The sequence below is a fragment of the Coenobita brevimanus genome, chromosome 20 (genome assembly GCF_032717465.1).
Source record: "Coenobita brevimanus isolate Jiangsu-jjx chromosome 20, ASM3271746v2, whole genome shotgun sequence".
Classification (NCBI taxonomy): Eukaryota; Metazoa; Arthropoda; class Malacostraca; order Decapoda; family Coenobitidae; genus Coenobita; species Coenobita brevimanus.
The window spans coordinates 13,353,431-13,366,179 of record NC_136973.1 but is presented as its reverse complement, the minus strand read 5'-3'; positions in this window follow the sequence as shown (position 1 = coordinate 13,366,179).

Sequence of the window (12,749 nt, the reverse complement as noted above, 5' to 3'; positions counted from 1 at the left end):
CAATTCCAGGTGTATGGCACTCTCACTTACCTGATTTCTTTCTTGTATATATTATTTGGTATAAGAATACGACATAGGGCTTATTTCAATGGATGAAATCAGTGAAAAATTCCAGGGAAGATTTACTTAGCGTAGCATGGCCGGGCAGGCGAGAGGATAGGGTAATGGAGGGGGGGTAGGGAGGGGAGTCAAGAACAGGGAGAAATGGCTAAATTGTCAACAATGGATGGGAGTACAGATGAGATTAGGAGTGCTGACTAGTGTTGGACATTGGCAGTACTGATAGATGATACAAGCCCCCACTTGAAAGCCCGGGTGAATTCAAAATAACACAGAATCACAAAAGCGACGCCCCGCGGTATGATCCCTTGCTCCCAAGCGTCACGAAAGTGACGCCCAGCGGTTAAGGGGTTAAGTGGGGCATTAGTAGTGTTGGCTAGGTACAAATGGCATAAGCCATCGTCTGACACCGAGCACATCACAGACTCGTAACTCAAGCCATTAACACAATTGGTCTCAGGCTGAGAAATGGCAGTGACACTGCTGGGTGACCCAACAATCCTCAGAGTAACCTTACTTTATACACTGGGGGGTAGATCATGCACTGATTTACCACCACACGTTTGGTTGTTGAGGACTGAACGGGATATTCTAACAGCAATGAGATAGGTAATGACGAGTCCGGAAATGCTTCATTGGCATATTATGGCTCACTAGGATGATCTGTTCCAGCTGGGGTGAGTATGTATGAGTACAGTTCATCAGTAAGGGGATCAGGTAAGTCAGTAACTGGATCAGGCAGGTCAAAGGATGATGAATTGGTAGGAGGGATAGTAACTGTATCAACTCGTGACTGTGAAACTGGGTCTGTGATACCCGGCACAAACAAATCTTGAACAGTAATGCCCCCTCGTGTCAGTAACACATTGAGATATTCGTCTGCCATGGGCCGTACACCTATTAGAACGTCAACAGGACAGCTAATCCAGGGTGTAACATAGAAATCAGCAATGAATGGATCCACCAATCATGTAGAGAAAATCGAAGTGAGTTTTTGCCTTTAATGTCTAAATATAATCCATCCATGGTGCGTAGACTGCGATCCAGGGGCTCATGGAAGCAAACATGTTTTGATGTGTTACACTGAATTCTTGCTAACGCCTCTTCATATAGTAAGTTGATGGAAGAACCTCAATCCGTAAAGGGTGAGACGTCCACATGACCACAATTTCCAAGCACAATTACCCCTAAGTAGTCTAAAATACGAACAGTACTGAGGGGCAGTTCACTGTGTTGGGGAACTTTTATGTCACGTGTTTTCGTATGTCGAGCTGCTCGTGCCCCGACCGACGACGTGCAAGGTAACGACACTTCTCGGTGGTATGGGTAATTGAGTCCTTATGATACTTGCAATAAGTACGATGCAGTCGTGAAAGTGTGCGGTCGCGGCTTCTGCCGATTTTGTACATGTTTGCGAGAACAGCTTTATTTGTAATGAACAGCACTACCACAATGCCAGCATACGATCGAAGACTGTTGGCCCTGGTTGGCCCCGATGTATAGTTGATTGGTAAGACTGCTCTGCAGGAAGCATAATTGACTGGTCATTTTTATTTGCAGATGAGAGGCATCACAAAGGAAAACAAGCATTGTTAGTGGCATCTCTGGTAGTTGCCTGCCAGTGTGAAAAGTCAGGTGGGATGTGAGTGGTTGCACAACCTTTGCAGCAGCATGTTTAGAGTGGACGTGGTGTGAGTGCTTGCTTGACAAGTGACGTGTAAGCCTGATCTTATGTCTGTCTCTGGAAACCTCTAACAATCCATCTCCGGGTTGGAAACCAAGTTGTAAGGCAGTTTTCAACAGTTTGGGATTTAACCAGTTAATAAATCAAAGGTATCCCATCAAACGACAGAAGTCTTTTATTTTGATGACTTCATCTCCACTGACACAAGTGACCCTCGGTGTTTGTCACAACAGCTGAGTTATCTCTGATGTGGTTGCATTCGATACCGCGGCTGCCTCGTATAATATGGTCTCTTTGGTTGGTATGAGCATGTCGTTGCGCATGTGTTTTAGGAGAGGAGGGAAGGCAGTGAGTGAATTCTTCCTTGAATGAACACAACAGAATTTTATTAACTTCTTGCGAAATTCATTGAATGTTGTACGGCAGTCAATGTACACTGATCGCAACCCAGCACCCATGCACAATTTGCCTTCATCAAATCTACTTTTAAGATAAGAGATATTCAGTGATTCGTTGTTGTGCTGTTTGTTTGCAATGTATCCTCCAACTTGGCGGAGAAAGACATAAATAGAAATAGAAGAATCCTCAGCAGTCAATTTTGGGTGGTTTATGTCATCTAAGAAAATTGCTTGTGGAGGGGGGGACTTGATTTGCCATCACAGTGAGAAGTTGAGTAGTTGTAGCAGAAAATATAGAAAAATACAATGATGAAAGTTGTAGAAATTCTATAGAATCAGTCGGGGAAGGAGTAAGAATATCTGGATTAAAATTATCTGGGATTTCTTCAGTGGTTGTAGGATTTGTATTAGTGGTGGTAGATGTGCTAGGAGTAGTGGCAGTAACAACTGAAATAGTCAAAGTAGTTGCTTGAGACTTAGAGTACGATTTCCCACTACGAAGAAGTGTTACATCATTATCACTAACATCATCATCATCATCATCTTTACTATCATTTGAAGTAGTATGACCAATGGGAGACAGATTGACTTTCTTAACCTGCCTCATCCCGACGTTTTCTGGGCAGTAGTACGCCCCAGTCCCGACATTTTTGGACCTTATTTTTTTTGGCTCAAACATCCGCTTTTGGTGAGAAACATCGAAAATTCATAGAGAAATCGCTCACCTGAGGTTTAAAATACCCGATCCAGGTAGGAATACCTCCTTACCTTACAGGGTTTTCTATCAGGCTGGCTGCAAAGAAAACGAGCTCTATGGGAGGATAACTATTCTACACCACTCATAAACGGTATTTATTTATTTATTTGGTACGAATTTATATGTAGTACGAGAGTATATTGGTTTTCAAACGGTAATATAGGTATTATAAGCATTGTTTCACTCACTAACTCATCATCATTCCTGACCTTTTTTTGCCACATTACCTGATCATCATTTCTGACTGTTTCTTCCTCTAATGTTTGTCCTCCACATTGTCATCGATTGGGGAATCACTCTGGCCCTGAATTTCGTACCATGGCATGACATGGCTTTACTGGCCAGGTCACTGATAACAGGTGAATTGCTGAGAAAAGGTCATGTAGGGGGGGAGGAGGTCATGCTGGGTAAGGCATTGTCCCTGCCTGGCATCTTGTAGAGGAAGGTGTCCCGTGTATACATGCCAAAAATCACTCGCGAAAATTGAAAATTGTGCAAATTAGGGATCTTGCAATGTTGCCGTGTTAATTTACGTCTCCGGGATATGAGTGCACATCATGTGAGGACGTCAATTCACGTCTCTGGGATGGGGCGGGTTAAAATAACACATGAACAGAGAAAGAAAATAAATAAAAATACAGCTATGAGTTATAGACAAAGAGTAGTATATAAAGAAATATAATGTATGATCACCCAAACAAGTGATGACTCGCATTCATTTACTGTAGTTTCGGACAAAACTCCCTGAACCTGGCAACCTTTCTTTAATATTTTCCATAACTTGCCTGCCCTCCAAACTTAACCCCTAAAGACCACAAATTTCTCAGAGCACCTATCTCCCAAACCACAATTAGGGTCAGATTTTTCAACTTTCTCCTATTGTTTTTTTTTTTTTCTTACAGATCTCGAGAGCTTGAATTTATACACCTGAAAATGTATATTTCACGCTCACATTTCCAATGGTTACCGTACTGGTGACTATCCCCCCCCCCAAAAAAAAAAATCCACCTCTGAATCTGCCAGAAAATGGGGAGAAATGGAAAACACCTAATTCCCGCCCCCTCCCCCCCCAAAAAAAAAAAAATCACTAAAAGCAATATGATTTATGTGCTTATGCATAAAACAAGTCGTCTGAGAGTGCATGAACGTAAAAATAAATATGCAGTGTACAACAGTGGTGGGTTCTGCATGTAAATATTTGAATGAAATGTATGTATGCTGAACTGATATGTGTGAATGGTCATAAGACTATATACTGTATATATGACGTGCCGTACCGTAACATCAAGAATCTCACTCTTCGTAAACGACGAAATTTGTACTTTTTTTTTTTTTTCTTCGTTTTGCTAATAACCATGCAAATTTCGTTACAGTTTGGACCCCCGACATATGTACCCGAGAGAAAGATTTATCGCATGAGCAAGAAATGGGTGCAAGAGTCGGGAGGAAAACTCTGTAGTACTGTAGCGAACTTGTCTGGATATCAGCCAGTTCTGAAGTTACAAGAACGATAGACACCAATTTGGAAATTGCATAAAAATCTTCAATTATTTTCATTTCATAGACAACCCGTAATTCCCAACTGTTTTTCCGTAAATCATGGAAACGATTTTTATAAGACAGATTAGTGTAACAACCGGCTGTGCAAGAAGTAACGGTCTAAGGTTGCATGAGTAGCGCAGCAGTATTTTCCGACAATTGCTGAAAGAGTTGGTTTTAGGAAGTGTAAGGGAATATTTTTTGGTGCAAAACGATTTTTTTATAAGGCAGATTAGCGTAACAGCCAGCTGCGGAAGGAGTAATGGTCTGACGTTGCGTGAGTAATGCAGTAATATTTTCTGATGACTGCTGAAAGAGTTGGCTTTAGGAAGCATAAGGGAATATTTCTGGTGTAATCTAATTAGTTCTTTTTAGTATTTTCAGGTCAGGAAATCAGAGGAAGATGATGAACCACATGAGACAATATTCAGCACTGCTTGACTTGCTCGTTCGCTCGCTCGAGCACGTTCCACACTTTCAGTGTGAATGCCTATTACATGTTAATTATATTCCTAACCATAAAACAAGGTGGCATAATGATCATGAAAGGAAATCAAGCTTATAGTGGTGAGTAGCAAGGGAAAACCCCATGTGCCTGGAAACAAAGGGAGAAGATGAAGGTGGAGGGGGTGTGATGGTGGATGGAGGGAGGAAGGGAGTTGGGGGTTAGGGGGATAAAGGAAGCGAGGAAGTATCCTTGCTACGCGCCCCAGCTGCGGTATGGGGGGGGGGAATGGGATTATGGGTGGTTGGGAGGCCATAATGAGGAGAGGGCCCAGTGGAGCAGAGGCTGGTGGAGGGATGGCGTGGAGGGGTCACCCCCCCTTCTACAATTGAGGCCCAATCCGGCCATACCCAACCAAACACTGCAGTTCCCATTGGCTTGGTCCCATATACATCATAAAAGAAGCGGTGCTCCTTACTGCCAGGTTTGAATAGGCTCTGTACCATCGACAGACAGAGGACTTTATGCAACATTTTCTGAAACTGTCATTCGGTAGACATAGGTCTTCATGGGTTAATTTATGGTGTTGAAGAAATAAAAGACATTTGATCTTGTGAAAATACAATGTAAGATTCGTCTTCAGTATTTTAGATAATAACAATAATTAAACAGTAAGCGATATCTGGCACGTTTCATCACAACAGCATCCCGCTACCCCCAGCGGCCCATACGTATGACCACGCAATGAGGGGTGGTGTATCTGTACGTCCTTCCCCCCCTTTTTCTTTCCACCAACTTAATCTTTAGTTCACTTGTCAATCTTACTTTTGACCACCACGCTTTCCATCTTCTTTCATGAGACTGCCCTATAGATTTTAATACAAGTTGTAATTTTATCGCCAGCAAAAATGACTACTCTTCTTACTTGGCCTAAATTGCCATATCTCCATCTTAGAGGCCGAGTTGTAAAAATATATAAATAATAAATTATGATACTAGTTTGAAAGAAATGCATTGGAAATACTGTAGAGCCGTAGTATTGTCTTCACTGGACTACGTGAGATAAGCAGCAAGAGGACGATAATTTGAGTCATGTTAAGTAAAGGAGTATAGTCGTTCTCCAATGATCTCAGCTTTTCACCAAATTTAGCGGACAGCCTTCTTTGTTGCCTTTAATTACTCCTTTTTTTTTTTTTTTTTTTTTTTTGTCCGACTCTGGGCATAGGCTTCACAGCCTGCTCTCAAGGCCCAGTAGTCCTCCTACATACCATACATCTCTCTACATGTCACCACTTCGGCGCTAACACCCACCGTCCATATTGAATACATGCTAGGGCTGTCTCGTACAGGACTGGTGTATCGGTATTAGCGGGGGTATTTTACGACACGTCGGCAGGTCTTATGGTAGATCAGCAAAGTCTGATTTTATGACATTCAAATCCTTAAACTGTTCCCTGCCCCAGCCGGGATTTGAACCTGGGTCCAGTAGGACTGCTGGCCACCTCTCTACCGATAGAGCTAAAGGTCTCACGATTTTGCACTTACGGCTTTGCTTTCCCGCCTGAATTTCATCCCGCATAGAGATTTAAATGTGGATAAAAATACATTTTTAGATGTTTATTTTCGTGATTTGATGACACTCGTAGTCTGGATATTACATTTAACTATAGATTTAATTTTATGCGACATTTCCCCCTCAGTATTGTTGATTTGGGATGACAAACAAGTATTACGATAGTTTCTCTGCATTTTAACCCAGAACCCGTGGAGCGATAGGCTGTCCGTTTCATATTCTTTCGTACGGCTAGAGCCTCAACTTTTGTATATTGTGGTTTCCTTTCACGTAATGTGAGATATACTCATTAACAACGCTTATATATTGATTTTTGGTGTTCTTTACTTACACACTGTTCTTTCCAGTGTGCAATAAACGAAATATAACTAGGCTGAGGCAATTGCCAGATGTCACTTTGTGAGTGAAAGGCACTGGGAATCGGGTCATCACTTCCTTGGGCGTTTGTACATACAATGAATTTAATTGGGATTGGAAGACCTTGAAGATGGAATAAAGTGAGAGTGGATAAATGAAAAAAAAAAAAAAATGAATGTTATGTAATGAAAAAATAAATGAATAATATATTCATAATCAGTAGAGAAAGCTACACGATCTCTAAAGAAAGTGATTAAATGGTTAGATGAAATAAGATAATACATGGATGTTTACATAACAGAATAAATGGATACTCACAGTATACTGTGGACAGAAAACGGGAGTTTACTTGAAGGCAGACTGGCATAGAATGTGATAGTGAACTCCTCCCATGGAAGGCGTCGATTGGGCATAGTAGGATGTGACGTAGTCGGGAGGCACTGATGGACAAGGCAAGGCAATTGAGTTGATTGGAGAAAGAAGACTGACATGGAGCACAGCGACTGGCTACTCTCCCTCCTCAGTGACGTCAGTACGGTATGGCCACGGCCTTCTCAAACTGGTGGCAATGACTCACTGGGAGTGGCAGGGTGGAGGTGGCTTACTATGGTGGGGACGGTTGGGTATGTTATGGGGCTAGATCACCAAGCCATGATCAAGTGTGGTAGGGTGGTTGTTGGTGATGGTTGGTTATGCAGGACTGGTGGTTAGGGAGGGTAGTGGTTATAGGTTGGTGGATGACTCATTGGGGTTGTGTTCTTACCCAATTGTATCTTAACAAGAATGAGTCAAGCTCGTACTGTTCCGTGTTTTGAACCATTTTTATCATACATGTCATTAAATTTATTAATACTTTTGGTACGCACTGTTTCATACAGTGTGTATTCCACTGATCAGTTGCTCTGCTTGGGTAAAATGAATTACCTTACGTCTTTATCTCCTATCGTTTTATGGATTTTTTTGGCGGTGTCCTCTTGCTGTTGCTTCCCCATAGGTTATATACTCATTTATATCTGTTCCCTCTTTTCCTATGATGCATTTAGCATAATCATGTCTCCTTATTTCCTTCTCTCTTGTAATGTTATTAGGTTTAATTTTTCTTGTCTTTCATTATAGCTTTTTTAAAAAGAGACAATGAATGGTGGAAGGAAAACTAAGGAATTTAAAAAAAAAAAAAAAGTCCATGTGCCTAAAGGCATCCTCCATTCATAAAATATTTATACCAACTGGATTTAAATAGAAGTGGATTAAATTTTGTGGGAAACAACTCCCACGAAGTGAATTCCAGAGAGTAGTAGTTCTGGGGGTAAATGAATTTTGATAAGCAAAGGTTTTGCATTGCGGGGGAGATAGCGTGAGTTCACTGGGCCTCCCAGCTGCCCGAGTATCGGGAGAAAATGTGAAAAGGAGGCATAATTGTAGCAAGTTCGTCAGAGCACTTACGGTAAAAATATTGGTAAAATATTGCTAAAGAAGCAACGTCTCTACGTACTGATAATGGAGGAAGGTCCTGTCTATTGGCAGGATTATTGACTAATCTAATGGCTTTATTTTGAATTTTGTCCAACTGCCTCAGTGCAACCGCTCTACATCCACTTCACAGTGGCGAACATTGTTCGATCTGAGAACGCACATGATTTTTGTATATGGTGGTCAACTGCTCATCAGTGAAGAAATCACGAACTCTGTACAGAAGTCCAAGTTTTTTAGAAGCATTTTTAGCAAGGGATTTAGCATATGCTGTCCAGCTTAGGTTGGTGTTTAGTGTGACACCTAGGATATCAATTGTAGTGGATATGAGAATACTGACATCATTTAAATTTATGTGGGAGTCTTGAGGGCTTCTTTCTGTTGGAGAAATTAATGTATTTAGTTTTCTGAGCATTAAATGTGACCAGATTTGTTTGTCCCCATTCATTAATTTTAGAAAGGTCCTGGTTCAGTGAAACTGCTGTGTTTATTTGGGAATTTATAATATCAGATTGGGTAAAGTAGATACTAAATATGAAAGAACTATGAAGTGTCGAGTCATCAGCATAAGAGTGTAGCCTATTGGGTTGTGTGTGACAGATAGGTCATTTAGATGAAAGAGAGTTGGGGCCTAAGCTGATCCCTGAGGTACGCCAGCCCAACTTCTTAATGCCTTTTGAACCTTTTCAATCTTATCTATGTGTTTTTTGAGACGTGGATTCCAGACTGCAGATGTATACAACAAGTCTAATGAATGATGGTATCTTCCTCAGCTGCTCAGCATGTCTACACCTCTACATGTGAATTCTACTTTCACAAGCAAGCACTGTGTACATGTTCCATACTTTCTCACTGATGCAGTCAGCCGGAGATAGTCTGTTTTTCACTCGTAGGTCCTTCTCCTTTTCTGATATGTGTATGGTTGAATTTCCTAGCTTATATTCCCTGTCTGGTCTTTTTACACTTCTACCAAACTTGATTACATGGCGTTTGTCTACACTGAATTCCATTTGGTATCTATTGCTCCATTCATGAAGCTTATTTTATTCTTCTTGTAGCTCTCTGCGAGAGTCTGTGTTTGTAATTCTCCTTTGTATTTTTGCAGCATTAGCAAACATATGCGGATAGCTTCCATTTCCAATGTTGCTGTCAGTGTCATTTTTGTATCTACTATAAACATAATTGGTGCCACGCCTGAGCCCTGTGGGACTCCACTAGTCACTTTTCTCCATAATGAGTAATATCCCCTTAGTACTGTTCTCATTTCCCATTTTCTGAGAAAATCTTGCATCCAACAGTGCAGATTACCTTGGATTCCTCCTTGATGGTATGGTTTCCATGAAAGCCTTTGGTGTGGTCTCTGTCAAATGCCTTTTTGATCTCCAAATAGATACTGTCTATCCATCCTTCTCTTTTCTGTAGAGTTTCTGCAACTATATGATAGTAGCTTAAATAGATTAGTAACACATGATTTTCCCTTTCTAAAACCGAACTGTCTTTGTTATATGTTTTTCCTGATGATTTACTCAAGTTTTTCTTTTCTGAAGTCTTAGTTAGGTCTTACAATGCTGGTCAGTGATATTGGTTGGTAGTTAAGTGGATTTTGTCTATATCCTTTCTTGAAGAGGGGAACAATGTTTGCCTTCTCCCAAATATTAGGTAGTTTGCTTTGACTTGAGGATTCCTTGAATATTAAATATAATGGTCTGCTTAACTATTCTGCACATTCATGTGATATTCAACATGAAATCTCGTCAGGACCATTTGCTTTTCCCTTTTCTAATTTGCCTAATTCTTCCTGGACCCTTGTTCCTAAATGACTGTATTTGCTAACATGTATGGGCCTGCATGTTCCTTTTCATCTCTCTCATATCTTCTTTCTTCTGTAAAAATCGATTGGAACTTTTGTTTAGTACTTCACAAACATCTTCTTCATATGACATAGATTTTCCCCTCATCCATAGTGGACTGTATATTATCTTTGATTTTAGTTTTCCTTCGTGTGTAGCTACAGAACAGCTTCGGTTGATCAGTACTTTTATTTATAATGTCTTCCTCAACCTGCTTTTCAGCTACATTCCTTACCGTTGTATAATCATTTCTTGCCTGTTTATAATGTTATATACCCTCTTACTATGACGTTTTCTGTATATTCCACAGCAAATCTTTTTTCCCTTTTGCTTTTCTTACATTCTGTATTAAACAATTTCCTTATCCTTATTTCTGTTTCTTTGTGTAGGGATATAATTTTGGACTCCTGTTTCGTAATTCAAAGAATTTTCTAAATATAACATTTATGTCTTCTGTAAGCTCCTTTCCCCAGTCTGTTTCTATGAAGTACTTCTGTAGGTCATGATAGTTCCCCTTTTGTAATTTAGGTTCTTTTTTAACTTTCATTATCGCTAACCATAACATATTCTTTCCTGATATTGCAATTTAATACTGGATGTTCGCTTTTACCGAAAGGAGGGTGGTACATTATGTTGTCAGTTTCATTTTCTTGCCTAGTAAGTAGAAGATCTGATAATGATGGTTCTTCTGATCCTCTTTTTCTGGTGTTAAACTTCACATGTTGTGTTATGAAAAACTCCAGTATCAGATCCAGGAGCTTTTGATCCCAAAAGCTTTCATAGCTTCTTACATCTAGAGTATTCCAATTTATATTTGTGTTCAAATCTTCAAATCTCCAGTTAATATAATTCTTTCAGATTTTTCTTCCATTCTGTGTAGTAGGGTTCTTAAACTCAGTATTGTACTTTTTGCCAAGTCATCATATTCACCTGTATCCCAAGTGTTTGTCTTGGTTTGCATGTATAAATTTGCCACCATTATTTTCAATTCAGATGTGTTGATTGCTGTAATTAATTCTGCCTTCGAGGGTATATCTAGTTCTATCCCTTTGACTTGGATTTTTTTTTTTTTTAATATCATAATGCCTCCTTTAACATTTCTACCTCTTCTTCATATATTGTATTGATAAAAATTTAGGGTGTTACTGGCTATCCTTGGGGTTAATTTTGTTTCAGCTAGGCAAATAATATAAGGGTCCTTTTCTTTGGTATACTCGTTTATCACTAATAATTTGGATGCCATTCCATCCACATTTGAGTATATCATCTTAGTTATGTGCTTTACCTACTTGACATAGGTTGAGTCTACTGCATTCTTTTTTTTAGTCCCTGTTGTTTCTATGGCATTTTCTTACGTCTAACCCTACTACTGCAGTGTATTCATTTGTAATACAGTAGTATGTAAGCATGTTACCATGTTGTATGTTCTACCAGTAGTCTATAAGTGTTCTAAGTAGGGCGTACGTGACCTAAATCTCTAATCTAAGGTCTGGCCTAGTTCAAATTCTGCTGACAGTCTTTTCAAGAGATGCAAGCAGGCTTCTCTCCCTCAGTTACCGGACTTGCATGGTGGAGGTTGGATCTGTACACAGCGTGTACAAATACATAACCATAAAATCACCCTGGACTTTGGATTCACCTACAAGTGATGAGTGGGGGTTTAACACTTGGTGGATGGCAGTGGGATAAATGTCATTTCACGTCTTCTGAGGGCAATCTCTGTGTTACTGCCTCCTTTTGCCCACAGTACTGCACCTTTCACGATGATAGTCTGTTCTGCCCCCAGCCTCCAGCCTCTTTGCAATTTTGGTGTGGTTCTGCTGTGGTTTTGTTATGGGATTATCTAACCCACACCACCCCCCACCTACCACCATGCCGCAACAACCACAGTGAGCCTCCACCACTAACCTCACTACCTGCCTGAACTGCCAGTCCTGTACAACCCATTATTACGTTACCACGCTGCACGGGTTTAGTGAATTAGCCCTCATAACCCAACCAACCTCCCCAGCCCCCCACTACAGTGAGTAGCCCCAACCGCCGCCTAACGCGGTGCGCCATTGTCACCCTCACCAACTTGCCCTGACATCACGAAGGAGGGAGCGTGGCCACTCACAGACGGCTACGTCACACTCTTCCGCTCCTATCAGCTTCTCGCCTCGCCTGGTGCCTGAGTGCCTCCTGGTTATGTCACGGTCTCCTCTGCTCAATCAATGCCTTCCATGGAAGGAGGGAGTTACCGGGGGTGCTGCCACACTCTATACTGCCCCACTCTATGCCCTGCCTTCGAGTGAAAACCACATTCTTATCTCCAGTATACTATAAATATATATTTTTTTTTTTTGGGGGGGCATCTTCATGCATTTTCTTATCAAACTACTTCACTCGTTTCCACAGAGATGTCATGCTATCTCTACAGTTTGTGATTATATTATTCATTTACTTCTTTTCATTACATTGCATTCTTCGTTCCTCATTTTTCGTTCACTCACTCCTACTTCGTTCCATTTTCTCCCAGTTACCTTCACGTTTCGCCTTACATAACTCATTCATTCTTATTCATATTGCAATAAGTATTTTCATTGATTCATTCATTTATTTATTTATTCATTTTAT